Source organism: Chanos chanos, chromosome 2, assembly GCF_902362185.1.
Source record: "Chanos chanos chromosome 2, fChaCha1.1, whole genome shotgun sequence".
Lineage (NCBI taxonomy): Eukaryota > Metazoa > Chordata > Actinopteri > Gonorynchiformes > Chanidae > Chanos > Chanos chanos.
In genome coordinates this window covers 58,494,180-58,511,760 of record NC_044496.1, presented here as the reverse complement: position 1 = coordinate 58,511,760, position 17,581 = coordinate 58,494,180, and positions in this window count along the sequence as shown.

Genomic DNA, 17,581 nt, shown 5'->3' with positions numbered 1-17,581 from the left:
ACGGACCAAGAGAAGAAATTACAGAACAGCATCGTGTGACAAAAATATCTGTTTTCAAACACAACCCTGATGTTCTTTCACACAGAACCCTCATGATATTTCCCACAGGAGCCCGATGTTCTTTCACACAGAACTCCGATGTTCTTTCACACAGAACTCCGATGTTCTTTCACACAGAACCCTGATGCTCTTTCACACAGAACCCTGATGCTCTTTCACACAGAACCCCGATGTTCTTTCACACAGAACCCTGATGTTATTTTGTCCATTAAACACAGAAGTTTATTCTCCTCCCCTGCCCACAGATGGAGAGGTGGTGGTTGTGGTATAAAAAGGGTGAGGTTATTGTCTTCTCTGCCACCAGTAAGAGAATATGAAGACTATATTACATTACAAACATAAATGGTTTTTCGTGTTGGAATCATGTACAGGAGTGGCTCCAGTAAAGGAGAGTGTAGTGGTGAACTATTCCAGTAACACAGGGCAGTGAGTGGAATGGTGAAATATTCCAGTAACACAGGGCAGTGAGTGGAATGGTGAAATATTCCAGTAACACAGGGCAGTGAGTGGAATGGTGAAATATTCCAGTAACACAGGGCAGTGAGTGGAATGGTGAAATAGCAGCGGTAAAAAGATGGAGCGTGTTTCTTTATGAAGGTCTCCTCCTCCTCCAGATGACCCCAGTTTGAGATAAAAATAATGTGAGTGACCGACCACACATCTGGCATATCTGAATATAATGATGTGTGTTCTTCAAAGTTTCATTTATCATTTGAATTTATTCCCTAATGAGCTGTTCTGTCTCTCCCTGCTCCTCACACGGGTCTGTCCCTGCTCCTCACACGGGTCTGTCCCCGCTCCTCACACGGGTCTGTCCCCGCTCCTCACACGGGTCTGTCCCCGCTCCTTACACGGGTCTGTCCCTGCTCCTTACACGGGTCTGTCCCCGCTCCTCACACGGGACTCTACCTGCTCCTCACACGGGTCTCTCCCTGCTCCTCACACAGTTCCTTCACATCCGCGGCATCTCCCAACAAAGGCACTTTTTAGTGCACTTTTCCTCCTCGGCCCTGAGAAAATGAAAAACCCAAAACAAAACAAAAACCAAAGCCCATCCGGAGTGTGGAATTCTGAACCAAATTCCATTCTCTGTGAATGGTGAAGGATTTTCTCATTGTAAGTCTATATATAATATATTAAAAAGGGTGACCCAAGCTTATTTTGAAAGTTGCTGGAATGATTCGGACACAAAAGGTGTAAAGTCTTTGGGTTGAAACTGAAAACTCTGTCGTGCGTGTTTCAGTTTACGGTACACGTGTGATATACTGCAGTGTTTTTTCATCTCAGCTCTTCCAAGTGAAGTTTTTTTTTTCTTTTGTTTTGAATGTGATGACAGGAATCACAGTGGATACATATTCTCAGTACAGAAGGACTTTCCATGCTGTCTGTGCTGTTAATCATTAAGAGTAACATTATTAATCATTAACAGTGACATTAATCATTGTCTGAAACTAGTGTGTTTTCTTTTTTTCTGTTCATTTCACACTGTGAGAAAATACATGTGGCCTGTCTGCCCGGCAGTGCGTGCTTTAACTGAAGAGATGTTTACAACAGCTTTAATAACAATGTCAGCTGTTTCAAACAGTCACAAAACACATGGTGCCATTTCTAAGACCATAAATAGTTTGTTCCACTGGAATATGAAGATGAATGAAGACATATAAGCCGTTAAATGTGGATCTAATCTCTGGGCTTCTCGGAGCAGGAACTTGGTTTTTCTCATGTGGAAGTTGCTGGGCACGGATCTGAAAAACGTCGCTCGTCATTTTGCCGTTGTCAAGTGGTTTTTGTTTTTAATCTTTTCCTGCAGAGATGATGAGCTCCAGTGTCAGTTCTGTTGTACAAGTTTACTTTTCTTATAGCAATTGATTTTCTAGTGGAAGAATTTTAAATAACTGTTGCTCAAGGTTTAGTTTTTTTTTAATACTTATTTTCTTAAAGAACCTTGAAATAAAAGGTCCTGAAGATCAGTATTCATTCATTCTCATTTTTTGAAGAACTTCGTTGCTGTTTTCATTACATTTGTATTAAATGTGTGTATGTTTAAATGAAAAAAGAAAAACTTCACTTCTGACTTGGTTCAGTTGTCTTTCAAGCCAAACCAAAGTACCGACTGAATTGTGAGCACGGTGAACAATGACACCCCAGTTAAACAGGGGGTGAATAGCTGGGGCTACATGAGTGTTCTGCTGGTGCTACATAAGTGTTCCGCTGGACCAGTTCTCAGTGTGCATGGAGAGAAATCTGCATCCGCTGGCGTCTTCATTCCCCTCGACACTGATAACGGTGATTTTATACTCTTTCACTCCACTGACCAAACTATTATACTCTGTCTCTCCACTGACCAAACTTTCCAGATGTGCCCAAACCTGCCAAAGAAACCCACCAGACTGCCTCATGACTGTCTCACAATGACCCTAATGTAGGATATCAGGATAAAAACATTTGTGTGGGTGTGTGTGTGTGTTTGTGTGTGTGTGTGTGCCCTCTCTGCTGGGAGGAGATAACACACGTTTTCCCCTTTAGTGACCTAATGACTGAGGTCAGCAGAGGGCCATTTTGTGAACCATAACTCTAAACCTGTTAATCCAAGCGGATCAATAACCCTCCCCCAATAATCTCCCTGGCCGCCCCCAGCATTCAGCTGCTTTTGTCTAATCACTGTATCAGCAGGGGATGGGATGACTCACAATAACAACCACACATAAATAATGGAGTCATTAACTAGTGCAAAGGAAACACAGTAATTAATCTGAGAGGAAAGTCACGGGCTTGACAGATTGTCTCATTAAGCGCTGGGCATTGTAATATGCATTGTGTGCTGATGACCTTTTGGACTGTGTTTGGGAGGCATGTCATTCAGAGGAAGATTCTAAATCCTTACATTTCCTCGTATTGTCTTGCAAGCTCATGAAAGCCCATTAAAATGTGCCTAACATTTTACCTCAATTAATAGATGGCTACATGTGTGTAGACGATGTTTTTCATAGACTCTCCCTACACAGATTGCATTTTAAAAACACAACAGTGAGTCAGTTAAACGAACAGCCTGACTTCCCACAGTGGAAATGCACAGTGTTTGAATGGAAAAAACATGCAGGAGTGTTACATAAGAATTGGTCCTTTCAGGTTGTGTGTTTGAATTATTTCTTTGTTTTTCGATAAGTGTAGCTGTAAATATTGAAATGAGAATGCTTTTAAGCCCTCAAAAGCGTGTAACCTGTGAATGAATAATGCACACGCTGCGCTGTGGAAAAAGCTGGGAATGGAATGGAACGTGCAAATGCCCTGTGGGAATGTGAGGCCTCTCCGCCAACATCCCGGAGATCATGTCTCTCATCTATCAGGCACCAAGTCGCAGCCCATCCGACTCAGCCTCCCCAGGGAAACCACCACGATGATTATCAAAGCTTAGCACATCTCTGTGCAGCACTGAAACGGGGGAAGAACACACCCCCCCAAAAAACCCATATAAACTCTACAGGGTGGCCTCATTCACAAAACCAAGGCTAAGAAAATCTTCCTACATGTGATGAGTTCTATTAAGGGCTTGATTTACCGAGCACTATGCAACAAATGCATTCATAACACACCATCGTTGTGTTTCAGGTTTGTGAGGAGGAAAGTGTAGCAAGCCCTGAGGGGATAAAGTGTTGGGTCTGATCACTTAAATACTGTCCCCTGTTGGGAAAAGATCAGCTTTGATAAGGGTTGTGGAATGATGCCAGAGCACCTCGGAATGGATTGGCTGCAGTCCGACCAGCAGGGAATACTACCCAGAGCGTTATCGGAATGGTGTGGGCGTCCTAGAAGCGTAATACCATGTATTACTCTCCAGGTACCAAAAAAGACTCTCTCTCTCTCTCTCTCTCTCTCTCTCTCTCTCCTCTCATCTCTCTCTCAAACTGTTAGAGGAGAAGTAATCTGTGAGGGGTCCTAGCGATGGAGATCGGTGCCTTTTTTAAAGCATATTGAAAGAGCCACTTTGACTCTGTGAGGACTGTTATGTGCTACGTCTCTCTGGAAGATTGTGTCACATTAATCGGAGGGATACAGCGTCTGGAGCCAGGTCTCAGATAATGAATTATTTTCTGGCAAAGGGCATTAGCATTCCCTCAGTACCGTCTAGCCTCTGCCTGCTGCTAGCGTCTGTGCTAAGTGCTCTAGTAGCGTCTGTCTGACAAGAGGGAAGGTGAGGGGGGTGTTTAGCCTCTGCAGAGGACCCAAAAAACAGTTTTAAATCTTCCAGTGCCGTCTGTAGTCAGCAGAGGCAGGCGATGGTCCCAGCGGCATTGTGCAGTTTGACTTACACCTCTGTGAAGCGGTGTGGCCGCCAGCAGCGCCTGGCTCTCAGGAGTAAGGACGTGTTTTGGAGAGCAAACCACGCAGAGGGGTGTAATGATCTGTCGGTGAGCGTTTGGAAGGAAATGAATTGGTGTTTGTTTCACTCTACATCAAGCCTGGGCTTTAAGCTGCCAATCAAAGGCTGGGCTGATACGCTAACATTCCATGCACAGGCTCTGTCTCCAAGTTTTCAACACGGGTTCTCTCACATCTTTGTCTTTCCCGTTGGGGGGAAAGACTTCATGCAGACAGATTAGTAACACCCTGTTCCTACGGAAAACCTCTGATCTGATCAAAAGACTTGTTTCCCAAGGTAGAAATGACGTGTCCTGTGACGTAGCACTGAAGGCCTCACAGATCAGCACCTGTATTTCAGTGTGTGTGTCTGTGTGTGTGTGCGCGTGCACGTATGTGTGTGTGTGTATTTTGGTGCATATGTGTGTGTGTGTGTGTGTGTGAGAGAGAGAGGGGGGGGGGGGGGGGTTTGAGCACATTCTGGGAATGGACAAAATATGAAAGGAAGGAAAAGTATTTACTGAACAATGGAAATGATCTAACAGGGTTTGCTCTGCGTCCTTTCCATCTCTGCGGTAGACAGGCACAGGCATCACAGATTTTAATTTACCAGACGCTCTCTTCCACCGTGATTTTCACTGAAAAGTGAATGTTACACTAAGCTGAATGATAAATTCACGGCTGCGCTAGATTACTGCAGAGCAAAGCTAAATTCAGACAGCACTCCACTTCAAACACCGTCACAAATAATGCTGTAACAACATGGCAGTCAGCACTAAGCATGACTTGGCACTCACACAGCCTGCAGGCACCGACTCCAGGAGAGGTGAACAGTCGTACAGATTTTTTCAGGCGTTTCACAGTCACCAGCAGGCAAAGAACGCTCCAGGGGTCTCACTCGACAGACTTGGCATGTGTCGTCCTCTAATACTGATCATACAGCCAGCACCGTTAACCTTTGCGCTCTTCAAAAAAATGTGATTAGACATTCTGACGTGCACCACTCTCACGCACTTTATGAGAAGAACTGGGCTCAACCCTAATGAAGTCTGGACCCCAGAGAACCGCCCAGTACCTGCCCATGTTCAACTCCACCCTCATGAAGTCTGGACTCCAGAGAACCGCCCAGTACCTGCCCATGTTCAACCCTGGTCAGTATCACATGGGCATAGAAACCCCAGCCTCATCTGCATCATACACTTGCCATGTCTCATGCAACACTGTCAAACTTCAACAAACTACTGAGATGCTTCTCAGTGCAGGATTATTTAATAAAGAAATAAAGAAATAAACAGTGTCATTTAGGAAAGACCTGAGCCACTGTGTTCACATCAGATGATGGTATTTCTCTGATCATCTGACTGTTCATACCAACAGCATGTGAGGCAGCCTGGAACGATGACTGAGTCAGTGGTGATAATCAGATCAGTCTGTGTGTAAGAACATTTCTGACTTTGCTCTTCTAATCATGTGTTAACCACACTGTGTTCATTCATTTGTGCAGGTCATATTATAATGATTGGCTAAAATAGTTGTGTAGTCCAATCAAACAGTTTACATTAATAGCCCTGCTTGGTCAAAGCATGACTCTTTGTGATAGGGACCAGTTCAGTGTTGTATCTGATGTTTGTTTTTTCCTGTGATGAAAAACCCTTTGTCCATTTGATGTGATGAATTCTCATTACACACACTGTTATCTCATTGTTTTACAGCAAACAGATGTGGTGTCACTTTTCAGTCTGTGATGGACATGTATGTCACGTGTGGAGCTGTCATGTCGGTGGTCTGTGTGTTTCCGTGAATCAGAAAGTTCGTGCATGAATTCAGTGGCGGAGTGAGGTGTATCTGTGTGAATAAGCCCCCGGGTACTCACGGTTTCTCTGAGCTGTGTTCTGTGGGTGGCTGGAGGTGATCTCAGGATGAGGGATCAGACACACTTTGAGACGGGTGGTGTGGACCACTGTGGACAGACAAAAGACATTAAAGCTTAAAGCTCATCCCCAAGCCTTAGTTATGAAGTCCTGAGTAAAAAGCACAGTAACCTGGAAAATACATGAGCTGAGGCAAACAGGATGTAAGGGGTCTGTAGCTATTAGGTTCCGTAACTGATCTGAGAGCAATCATAATTGGCTAATGTGTCAGGGGACATCAAGCAAACCTGACACATGTATTCATGAGCTCACTGGAATAAGTCACATCAATCAGGCCTGTTCTTCAATTTTAACATGCAAGCAGAAAATCATTCCATTTGTTCCAGTTACATAAACCAAGTGTCAGGGGCCTCGATGTTTCAGCTGCCTGTCAAATGGAGGAGAGAGTGATCTGCCAAGATTCTACCCCTTATTTACTCTACAGTGTGACTCTGGGAGTTATTTATTAATAAATAATAAATAAACAAACAAAGAAATAAATAACTACATACAAACATACATACACAAAATACATACAGACACACGTGCACACAAACACACATGCTCACACACACACACACACACGTACACACACACACACACACACACACACAGTTGAATAGCTCTCTTGTTACACACAGTGTCAGCTTCACATGAAGTTGTCTCAAAACCTCTCCTGCATCTCCTCATATAAACCAGCAACAATTAACCACGGATGAGGAGCAGATTACAAGCATTCTCTGAGGACGGACAAGTATGACACTATGTCACTATGGATGTTCTTAAATGGTTTAAAACACAGCGTCACATTAGAATTAAACTGGCTCCATTACTACTGACAAAACCTCCTGACTGATCAGTCATGCCTTGCACTGCAAGAAAAAACCCTCCATTATGTACAGTCATCAAGGTTAACAACAAAGTTCATTCACAAGTTTAAAACAAGAGGATTTTCCACAGTTTCCATGTAACAGTGCATGGAACACCCTGCCAGGGATCTGAAGCCACAGAGACAGTGAGACAGACAGACAGTGAGACAGAGAGACAGACAGATGAGACAGACACTGAGAGAGAGAGAGGCATTGAGAGGGAGGGAGAGAGAGAGAGAGAGAGAGAGAGAGAGAGAGCGAGCCTCAGTAAAGCTGACACAACCTCACACATCTGTAGTGTGAACTGACAGCAGTGCTCACAGACTCCTGTTTTCCCTGAGAGACAGATGAGACATGGCACAAACACAGATGCATACTAATTAGAACTGAAGAAGAGGAAGAAGAAGAAGAAGAAGAAGAAGAAGAAGAAGAGTTGTCCCAGTCTCAGAGGTGTGGGGGAGATGTTTCATTCGCCTCCTCGTTCCTGGAGCTCCACTGATCAGGCTGTGGCTGTTCCCGTCTCCGCTGAGCTTGACAGAGATTAGTGTTGAGGTGTCTAGGCACCAATTTACCAAGTGAGGAATACAATATGAACATTCATGTTAGGGAAAATTAGAAGTGAAGAACAGAGAATTGGCTGCCTGTCAACAGCTGGGCTTCTGATCATGTGAAAGGGAAAGAAAATCATATCTGGCATGAAACAGGAAAAAAAAACCTTTCTATTTCCCAAAGCCATGAGCTGAAAAATGATCCCATTCTTTCTGACAATAACACATATCAACAGGGTGAGGAACATAGCACGTGTGAAGGCAACAACAGGACTTTAAGGAGCCCATAACCTGAGTTAAACATGTTCTGACAACTGACTTTCAGTGATAGTCAGTGGGAGTGAAACCCCTTAAAAACAACACAAACAGCCTCTGTTAGCCTGTGTGTTTGAGTCAGAACACAGGAAGTGACACTGTTGTAGTGTTATTACAGTGTCGTTACATAGGCTGAGTAATCTTAGCAACTGTTTCACAGCCAAAAGCGCTTTACTGTGAGCGCTGATGCATTCCAGTACGTGAATCGCCAAGGAAGGAGGTCCCTTCGCGTTCCCCTGCTCTCACTAGTTAAACTGGATGGACTGGGGCTCCCTGCTGTGATCCAGGACAAGTGATTTAGAGACTGCTCACTTCACGAATTTGTTATCAGAGCATTAAGCACAGTAGGGCTGCTGTGATTAGTCGGCGTAATCGACCGCGTCAGCGCTGAAAACGCGTCGACATCATCATTTTAAATCGATGCATCGTTTTTTGTTTTTGTTTTTTTTTCATGAATTTACCTTTTGAATTTTTAAAATGAATTAAATGAATTATTGGATGAATTATAACAAATGTTCTTCCTCAAAATCACTGCGTAATTGCTGTGTGCCTCACGTCAGTTGTTTTTGGCTCCAGTCGCTGGTTGGCTCTGGTCAACGCCGGAGTTTTAAAAAAAAAGAAACCTGACGACTGCAGCAGCGTCCGACTCGGTCGCGAAAGAGGTTCAGTGTAAAAGTTTGTATGAGAGTACTTCAGATTATCACAAAACAAAAAGGTGGTTTGTACACTGTGCAAAGTTTCGATGGCAGACCACAACAGTAACTAGTGCTATACAACAGCACCTGGAGAGAAAACACACAGGTGCTATTCTGGATGATGGACCGCTGGAAAAGCTGAAACCACCGTAGGCTAAGGGTTGCCTCTTCATTTTTATTAAAATACCATTAGCAGGTAGATATTTTTAATATCTTTCGTCCATGTAGCTGCTAAATACACTCATTATTAAAACCATGAAGTCATTTGCCTGCTACCTTAGAATTTCCATTGAATAAGTGAGAAAATGTGTAGGCTGGAATCTGGGCTTATTCTGTGTTCATTGCAAGTGTGTGTCTTTGTGCGTGTTCGGCTTGTTGGGACGTGTGCCTTATCTAATAACTTTATTTCTACCATTATTTTAAGCACATTTCTTTGTGTAGGGAATGCCATGAATACAACAGATAACCTTGAATGATTGTGATCAAAATAAAATGAACTTAAATGAAATGGTCAATTTGATTTTTTCTACAGGAAAATTAATCGTTTAGATTAATCGACTAATTGGTAAAACAGTCGATAGATTAATCGATAGAAAAACAGTCGTCACCCCTGACCCTAACCCCTAACCCTGACCCTAACCCATGGTTCTGTTTGGAGAGATTGCTGTAAATCATTTTATGTGGGAACGGATGCTGAGTCCTGTTTAAAACAGAGTGCCTTTTGAAAGAAGAGGAAATGGGACCCTCTCATTAAGGGGAATTCGTTTTAATAATTCCGGCTCTTTTAATAATTCCGGCTCTTTTAATAATTCCGGCTCTTCATGTTTCTTTAAACATTTGTTCGGCCGTTTTATCACAGATTACAAATGTGTGTGTTTCATTAGCGGAGTCATAATTAGTAGAGTGTTTAGCGGGGACTATGTAGTCATAATTGAACAGATGCTTACGAGAGAACAGTGTTAGCCTTGTGTGGTTAAGGAGACTGTGTGAATGTCAACTCTTTAAAAAGTGCTCTTAATGCAATGCCAGCGTCATGCAGACCAACACAACAGTGTAGCCCATCATGACACTTCATCTGCTTCCAGCAAAAAGTTTGCAAATGTTCAACAAAGACATTTATATACCAGCCTCCTACACGCTATCCAGCTGTGGAGGTTACGGCAGGCGCGCCATTAGGCGGACGACTCGTCAAGCGCGGAGATCAAGCCTCTAATTACCAGCACTGCTACATGCTAGATGTGCGCGCTAATGTAGCTCAGGATGGAAGTCAATTACATTCTCCCTGCTTTTGATAAGGTGTCATTTAGTAGATAAGCTGAGAGCCATTGTTAGCTCTTTACCTGGTCTTCCAATCAGAATTCACTAGGGGAGAGGAGTGTTCTTTCCAATCCACAGACACTGAAACATTTCTACTAACATCTCTGTCTTCACCCAAATGCTCTCTTTGTTCCAAGTAACAGTCAGTTTGCCAGTGCCTGCATAACTAAAGTATTTATGATTGGTCAGTACCCCTTCACATCATTAACGTCATGTTACGACTTCTGTTCGAAGAAGAAACTTGACATTTTTGTGTTGCCTTTTTTATGTTCTGCGGAGCAGAGAGCAGAGTCAGGAGCCAGAGTTCAGAACAAGAAGTGGTGTGAGGTTGATCTGTGCACTTCCACAGATAGGATTTCTTCATGTCCAATAGCAGAGACATGCTCTATTGATCTCTCCAGCTGTGACAGATATCATAAAATGCAAGGCAGTCTGGGAGCAGCCCTTCGATAGCGCAGACATTTTCCGCCTCTCTGGTGCATCCATTTTCAGATGAATTGATCTGAAGACATTCTCAGATAAAGCCCCAGCTCTGCCTGCTTTCTTTGTGAAGGCTGGAAAAGGAAAACTGAATTCATCAAAGCCGGGGACCGCAGCGATATTACATCCACAATCAAAGAACGGTCCGGTCCGCAGAGGCCGCAGAGGCGGCGGAGCGGAGCAGCCGCACCGCCTGAAAATTTACAGAATGCACGTGTCTGCGAACCTAAAATTTTACTCGACAGCACGAATAATCGCTCTTGACTGAGACCATAATGGGATGGGGTCGGTTGGAGAAGTGCTTTGCCAAATTCGTCATATTGATTTGAAGGGTAGAGAATAAAGCATGTCAGTGTGTTGCGGTCCAGGTGATAAATCTGATTTCTTTATCACTGACAGGAGGTGGAAGTGCCCGGACCCTGTCCTTCCGTCGGCAGGCAGGCGGAATGAATGACAGACACGGAACAAACATCTACAAACGGAGAACATTACGTACACTTTGCCATACGCAAAAACGAAGGCGTGAAGCAGTGCTAGTTTAAAGGAAAAACAGAAGCTTGCGTGTCATTTCTTATGTCACGGATGCATGCACACCGAGCGGTCGCTCTGAATCAGCCGCGACGCACATCAAAGATCTTTTAAAGATCTCCTTTCACAATCGCTCGATCACAAATCCACTCGCACTGAAACCTTTCCAAGGCGGAAGACCCTGCGCTACCGGTTCAAGTTAAAACCTGATCACAACCAACATTTTCAAGAGATTAGAGAGGGGCTATGTTAAATGTGGATCTGTGGGATCTGTAGGATTAGAGAGTGATCTGAAACAAACTGGCTTTGCATCAGCAGTTTAATGTAATTTATTCATGCATTTCTGCACATTCCCAGAAATGTCACAAACGTTTATTGATTCAATTAAAATATTTTTGCTTTCATCGTTACGCTGCCATTGTATTAATTCTCTTGAGATAACGTAACATTCAGCAGGTTACAATGTACGACTTTGACATATTCCTGATAGATACTTATGCAAATTTTATTCAAAATTAATTCATTAATAGGAATACTTAATCATGGATGGGAACACAGGCTAAAAATGACACCACATTAACATCTCAGTACTTATGCAAACACAGCTGGCTTTAAATTCAGCCAGTGTTTACAAAAAATTGTTCAATTACCATCAGATGTGTTGCTTTATGGTGTCAATGTGGTAATCGTAATTTTACTTTGGATATATTTTATATATGACGTTTTTACTCGATGTTTATTATTCAGACGACGTTTGCTAAATGGAATCGATTGCATAAAATGATGCTCGTGCCTGGAAACATCACTTGCAAAAAAAAGCTCATGTCGCCTGTTTTGGTTCTGTTATGACACAACCTATGCAGGTATTCAACTCACAGGATGTAAAAACAGCATTTGAAAAGAATTGCTGAAGTCCACATGAACCTTTGGAGGCCCTGATGTCAGCCAATCGGATAAAGTGAGAGGCGTGAGATGCCAGGGGTGAGACTCTGAGAGTCAAACACAAACGTGTCACAAACAGCAAAGTGTCTGATCCTCAGCATCAAAGTTCATGACAGTTTAGATCATCTACTTCCACAGCAAGAGGTCAAAGGAGAGCTCCCTTTACGACATTTTGTAAGCTCGCAACCACAAAAAAAATCACACTACAACTCATTGAGCACAAACCCCAAATTATACGTGTGAGAATGAACAGTATCTGTCAAAACTGAAATTTAATGGATGTTTAAACATTGTGAAAGGTTTCTCTGCAGTCATCATGGAAATACTCTCGTGCTTGGGCATCACACACACACACACACACACACACACACCAGGAAATGAACGAAGATCACACACAGGCTCCTTAACACATTTCATCTCTACCTTATCTTAATGAACATGTCTGGAGAAGACAGCTAATGCCTGGAAGAGCCTTACAGGGGGAGAGGGAAACTGACAGTCATACAGACAGACAGTCATACAGTCTTAGGGACAGACAGTCATACAGTCTTAGGGACAGACAGTCATACAGTCTTAGGGACAGACAGTGATGCTGAGAGGACATATGATGAACATAGCCCGACTTCACCGCCTGACATCCTCTGTGGGAAGAAAAACCAAGAGCAGAGGACAGACCTATGGAGAGAACTGCGAGGGAAGCACAGGCCACATTTAACAGCTTGTTATGCGTTTGGTTGAGCTCTGTAACATTGAAATGCAAGAGCTGGGTCATTGTCAAGCACTGTCTAATGTAATCTTATCAAGTTTGATCTACACATTGATTTTTCAGATGATGTGGATTTGATCTCAGAGCTTTATGTTCAGTCTTGACCCCAGAGGGAAAACCATCTGTAGTTTTGCTTTGATGGGTGTGAATTTTAGGAGACTTGCATGTTGCCCCAATAAAATACAAAGCTCACTTTCACAAGAGCCAACTCAGAGCTGTGTTTTCTGACAAAACAGGGGCATGCTTCATCTTCTCTTCTGCTGATACTCAGATTAAAACACGTTGGCAGGAGGTGTTTGGAGAGTATAATTGCAGAGCGTTTTCCTGCTTCAGACTAGCGAGTTAGATCAAATCATTTGAACTTTTAAATGGTCATGTCCTGGTTCGTGTCTGTCTGGAGTCTCTGGTCTCGTCCGTGTGTTGGTGAGGAGGGCTGAGAGAGGACCAGCGGGTCGACCCTGCAGTGCAGTAGGTAATTAACAGCTTTGGCTTATTCATTATCGCCACAGCTCATCTGGGTGTCCAGGGTGTAAATCAGATCCTGATTGTGTGACATTCTTCACAGCAGGAACACCCTGGGGAAGTCCATTTTCTAACAAAATAATTACCTCAGTCATTGAAGTCCCTCATAGTCTTTGTCTCTGTAGGAATGTGCTGGCATTTGGGTGTCTGCACCCAGCATCACCTTCATATGATGAAATGAAGAAGTTAAACATTTTACATGGTTTAATTCAAAGTGATCATTTTTACTTTAATGTGTACACTGTGAATAGTACCCTGCCAAAGTCAGCTGTAATCTGTGGAGCAGTCAACGAGACTAGACTAAACTCTTAGTTTACACATAGGCAAAAGAACAAAAAACCCCCCAAAACAAAACACATTTTGCCGCAGATGTGTTTATCGTACTGAAACAGTGCTGTAAAATACATTTTCAGTAATGGGCTGTTCAGTGCTGTGGGCAAGTTGTAAGGTCTCCTGTGTAATTCTCAGGGCTGACAGACTGTGGATTGAGCCTGTTAGATTTTCTTTTCTGGCAGGAACTCCATATAAGCATTAGAGACTGAAGTGACAATCTCCCAGGCCATAGTAACATGTTATGCAATATGGTAAGTGCATTACTGACACAATAAAAATCATTACTGTAAACTGGCATTGTTGAATTGAATGTACTATGGCTAATTTAATCAGTCAGTGTATTTCAGATATTTGTGGTCACTAATCCTCTAGTATTGTTTGCATTTCAAAGGGATCATCTGTTTGGACACAGGAACAAAAGCTGATTTATGGTACATTGTCATTTGCATTGAGTGTGGGTTAATTCTCGCCAATGAAAGAAAGAGAAAACAGTTAATGCATCGATAAACACACAAACAAATGTCACAGTGTAAACAGGAAATGATCTGATGCAGGAAAAAGCCGGTCTCCATGTTTCCCTCCAGACCGTCTGGAGCTGCACTCTGAGATGACGTTAATGCCATGCTTCTCATGCCAAGAGCTTTTAAAAGCGAAACCAATCTCAAACTTTTTCTCCAGACCCGATAAGATTTCCAGGGAGGGAATTGTGTCAGATAAAGACAGGACTTCACGAGAGCCCTTAGATTGGGATTTTCAGAGGTCATATTGAAACAGAATGATAGAATTTGTGCTAGGGGCCGCACATTGAGCAAAATGTACTTATCTTTTCATGGCTCACAGTGCGGCCGGAGTCATAGCTGTAAAAGGGTATTGAGTCTTGAATCCCGTGGTCCATTAGCAGAGCTGGACTGAAATGAGGAACTCTGAGTGCTTAGCAACCACTCAGCATTGACCAGTCCACTAGGACACATCCAGAACTCGGAGTTGGTCTCAACCTTCACTGATGGAAATGTTGGGAAACCAAGTTCTGCTGACAGACTCTTTCAGTGATAATAAACATAAAACAAGCTTACCGTTTAGATGAATATTCATTCCATGCAAGATGTGAACCACGCATTGGCATTGGTCATGTAGGCAGGTTATCAGACTTTTTCTATTATTAATATGTCCATTTATGGCTGATATTACATTTATGAATGCTCCATTAAAGATTGATGCTCACGAACCGAATTCCTTTGAAAACTGACCCATCTCTAAGGTAAGCAAAGCAAGCCACACTGAATCCAGTCTAGTGTTAGCAGCGGTTTTATACACTGTAATGTCTGTCTTATGGGTTGAAAAGTGGAGGTGAGTTAATTGCTCTGCTCTGGCAGTTAAAAAGGGTAGATGTTTTATAATAGAGCCGGGTATAAGGACGGTCCATTGCACTTTGTCTCCACTCCTCTGAACTTCTCCCGGTGCGGCAGGGCTGGATGAGACTGGTCAAATGCATTCCGCGGCGGTGCTCTCCGGCAACCCCGATACTTTACTGAAGGTCAAAGCTTTCATTTGCTGCACTTTCGCTCCAGCATGTTCCTTAGCATCGTTTAAAGAAGCCCTGTGACTAACATGGCAATATAAAACACTAAGAGCTTATAAAACCATCTTAAACCTGCAGTTTTCTGCTGTGAGCGGAAGGTTACAGGGAGGAGTGTGCAGGGTGGAGCGTCGAGCTGATGTGCGCACACGAGAACCTGACCTCACATCAAGAAAAACTCAGGCGTAAATTCACCGTGTGAGCATCATGTAAGAGTTCAGAATGAGTGCTGATAAAAATGATTGACACCTGCCTGACGGCTTGACTGTAACGCGTTGCAATGGACGTGACAGGAATAGAACAGCATGTGTAACTGTGCACACAGTCACTCTCACGGTGACTCAGCGAGGCACTGCCGCTCTCCCGTTTTTACAGTATTTATGGAGGTGGTTTAGCCCCCGTACTGAGCATTCGTCTTATTCAAATGGATGGTTTGTCCAGGAATGCAGAGCACAGGGAACAGACATGGGCAGCTACTCTCTCTGACAGCGTGTCAATCAAGCACAGGCCCTGTCCTTTACGACAGTGCCACGTGGTGGTGGAACACCTTTGGCTGTTGTGTACTGACAGACAGGGAGGAAGGTTTTTTTGGCTGGGGGAAAGCAAAGCCTCTGCTCATGTTTTTGTCACAGAGAGACACCCGCAGACCCTACAGCTGTTCTCTGTCTTCTGCTCAATCACACATTCATTTCCCAAAGACTGGTACCATTGGCCCGACACCATGCTTTTGCACTGCGCTGTGGTATTTGCCAACCAGCCTCCAGAGACATTCCCAGAGAGAGATGATGTTCATTTAAGTAAAATGAAAAGGCTCTAGTTCACTACAGCCTGACAGCAACCATTAAAACACCCTCCTCTGAGACAAATCGTGGGGTTTTTTTTTTAGTCCAAATTTTTAATTCTGCGCTGGGCACCATTCTCCTTCAGGTGAAGAGTGTGTAATTGAGTTCTAATTAACGTATCAAATAGTGTTTGATGTTTGCTGGTGTTAAATAGCCAGACGTTTTCACACATAGTCATCCTCCGGTTTTGAATGAGTAGTGTAGTGGCACTCAAGGCATGAAAACGCATTCATCCAAACGCTGTAAGCCACACGGTCCTCTCCGGGGGCCAGCGCAAATATTCACACCACACCGCAGAAACCAACAACTCACATCACCACATTTCAAAAAACAAACAACAAAATCGCCTGCAAATCATTTATCTGCTGGTGCATTTCATAGAGACACCAGGTAACTGAGTGTTGTTGGCCTCAGCGCGCAACTCACAACTTGTAAACACAGGTTTGCGACCGGCTGTATTTTTGTCCCCGGCTGTGAGAGTCTGAGGAAACACGCATGCGAAACGACAGCTCCCGGCCCCGCGCGGCCGTTAATCTACGAGACGGAACGGGCGGGAGGGACGCCCAGGAGCGCCGCACCATGAACGACAAATGATCTCCTGCTTCCTCAGCACTCTCGCCGCCCTCGCGTCACGCTCTCTACCTCCCGAACCTCGCCATAAAACCTGACTATAAAACACACGCGGGCCCTGCAGGCCAATGGCTGCCGCACTCCGGAGCTTCAGATTTGAGCTTGAATCAGCAAAAAGGATGATAATAATCAAAATTAATTACTGCATCAAAAACCCACAGAAAAAAAAATGTACCCTCACATTGTTTGTGCATAGTCAATTATTTCTTTATAAATGATTTAAAAAAAAAAAATCACAGATGGACTATAAGACCTCTTTGGGAGATGCTGTCAATTTGTGGTTAAACTCCCTAAAGCAGTTTGAGGAATAATTAGAGGATAAATCTTCAAAATATTATCAGTTGCGTTGCACCTTGAGCTGAGGGTGAGGTGGTGGATTAGGGCTGACAGAAGCAGGGGCCAAGCTGTGTAAAGGCACTGGGCTGCAGCGTGAATGAAGCCTGTTTGACTGAGGCAAACGTCTGCGGCTGTAGGGGTGTTTGGGGGGGGGGGGGGGGGGGAAGGCAGGTTTTCACACCCCACCTCTCCGCTTGTCCCTGCAGGAGATCATTGATTTGTGCTGTTGGAGCCTCCCCGGTGAGCGGTTTCCTCCAATGTTTCAGACGCTCTTATTAAAAAACGTGCCTCTCTCCACGGCTCCGCCGGTGGAATCCAGTTCCCAGCCTTCGCTGAACGCTGTGTTTATTTCTGTGGCTGTGTGTCAGGAGCATAAGATGTTGCACTTCCTCTGCGGAATATCAGTTGCTTCTTAATGCAGTGAATGAATGAAAAGATCCAAGTATGTTTCATCACGGCGAGTGCACCCGACATATGACTTTCACTTTTTATTAATATCTAAACTGCGTGTGTTCGCCCTTTGATTTTTGACAGACAAGGAAAACAGAAAGAG